Below are 2,541 nucleotides of genomic sequence, written 5' to 3' on the forward strand. Positions count from 1 at the left end.
TTTACATCCCTCTCTAATGGCTAGTCTATAAAGTTTAACAACTTGCGGCTTCTCCCAGTTGCTCCTTAAATTCAAGTTGTAGAGGCCTGGGCTGTGGACCGAAAAGTAGAGATGAGAGCCAGTGCACGTTCACATGATGGAATGACTACATTTCTCTTGGCTTTTTTTTTAATTATCATATATATAATTAATGTATTACACTTGTATGCATTTTATGTGTGCATATATTCATAGATACATATTTAAAATAACACCACGGTCTGTAAAATTAAAATTTCGGGAGGGAACATACCAAAATCAAGATTGCCTGCAAAAATGCTGAAACTTCCTTAGCCTGACGAAGGGTTTTTGAACCCGAAAGCTTGCTTAATAACTATTCTCCAACTATTTGGGTTGGTCTAATAAAAGATATCAGATTCACCCAAGGAACCTTGTCTGCCTATGTCCTTAGACCAAAATGGCTACAACTTACACCCCTGTGCCCAGTACTGTGCCCAGTACTCCAACTGTGGCCTTGCCAAAGTCGCATAAAGGGGGAGTATCACCTCTCTGGACTGGCTTGAGATGCATCTTTGGATGCATGACAAGGTAAGGCTGGCCTTGAGCTGCCAATGCCAGACCGCAGCCAGCATGTTCATAATGACTCCAAGATCCCGTTCTGCCTCTGTGCTTTGAAGAGGGGAACTCCCCAGCCTGTATGTATGCTGTGGATTCCTTCTCCCAAGGTGCAGCACCCTGCTTTTGTCTATGTTGAACCCCATCCTATTCTCATCTGCCCACTTTTGTAGTCTGTCTAAATCTAGTTGCAGCCTATTTGATAATCCTTTCTAAGACCTTCCCCAGGATAGAGGTCAGGCTGATGGGATATTGATTTCACTGCTCTCCCCATATCCACAGAACCAGTCATCTTATCATAGAAGACAATCAGGTTGGTCAGGCATGATTTACCCTTGGTGAATCCATGCTGGCTGATCCTAATTAACTTCTTTTCCTCCAAGTGCTTAGAAATGGATTCCTTGACAACCTACTCCATGATTTTTTCCAGAGATTGAGGTGAGGCTAACTGATCTGTAGTTCCCTGGATCCCCCTCCTTCCCTTTCTTAAAGATGGGCACTATATTTGCCCTCTTCCAATCATCTGGGACCTCTCCCAATCACCACAAGTTTTCGAAGATAATAGCCAATGGCTCTGCATTCACATCAGCCAACTCCCTCAGGACCTTTGGATGCACCGCATCTGTATGATGGATTGAATGTATGATTTAATTCCAACCAGCACACTGGTGCTCATGGGGAACTGCTTTCCAACATAAGGATCATTTTGCACATCATGGTATAATTATGTTTAGTCAAACTGCCACTGTGTGGTACCATGATCTCTCAGCATAGTGAGAAGGTAAGTAGCAGTTGCTGTGAGCAGTGTAGATGTGGCTCAGAACTAAGACACATGACATACCCTGCCTCCCTGATCCATCTTGTGGTGTTCATTCTCTTTTACTTTAAAAACACAAACTGAGTCTAAGTAACAGATTTAGTGCTTTCTGCCTCAATTTGCTGGGCCTAAGATACTATCTCTGAGCTGTTAAGTGCTTCCTCATTCTCAGAAGTTAACTCAGAAGTCCAATAATGAAAATGTAAATGTTGGCATAGTTAACTATTTCACTGCTGACTAAAGCATACAAATACAAGACAGGAGGGGAAGACACCTTAATAAAGACAGGCTTTTTTCATAGCAAGTAACACTGCAGTTTGGTGCTGTGGCTGGGTGGCATGTGAGAGAATACCACCTTCCATTCTTGGATCCAGGCAAGAATGACCCAAGCCCAAGAAACGTGGCAGAGTGCAGCGCAGCAGGACATCCAAGGTGGAGCCAAGCTTAACAAGCGGAGGCAGAGGTGGGGTCTGTCGTGAGTGAGCTGGCGATGCACACCGTTACATGCTGAATGGCTGCACAATGGGAATGGCATCTTACTCCACTTGAAGTAAGTGGAATATGGATTTTGCTCGTGGCTTGAAAGAACACCCCTATTTTTCCATCCCAGTTGGACTCCTTTGGGAAGAGCAGCATAGCATCAGTGTTGTCGGAGCTGCCCCTGATTTTAAGATGGGGCAGAACAGAATCAGGGGTGAGTCCTCCCTCCTGGGTACAAGCCAGGCAGGCACTGGCTTTCTGCAGGTGTCTGAAGCTCCTGGGAGGAGGCTAATAAAGCCTGGTTTGCATCCACAGTCAGGGCCAGCTCCTTGCCAGTGCTTATCATCCAGCACCTCAGCCCCTGAGGGAGCCGCTATGACCGGCAGCTCTTCCGCCTCTAGCTAGGAGCGTTCCTCTGGGACCTCTCCAGGGCGCTGGCCTCCCGCACAGGCGGTGAATCCAGCCGGGATCCCTACGTTTTGCCTCCGTCACCGGCGCGTCGGCCCCCGCCACCTGACCCGTGACCCCCCCAGGCCGCTCTGCCACTGCGGCTCGGGTCCCGCCTCCTCCTCACTTAGACCCTGGAATGAGCGGTGACGTCGCTGCATAGCCCCGCCTCCAGCCAGAGG

This window comes from Alligator sinensis, unplaced genomic scaffold (assembly GCF_000455745.1).
Source record: "Alligator sinensis unplaced genomic scaffold, ASM45574v1 scaffold1229_1, whole genome shotgun sequence".
Classification (NCBI taxonomy): Eukaryota; Metazoa; Chordata; order Crocodylia; family Alligatoridae; genus Alligator; species Alligator sinensis.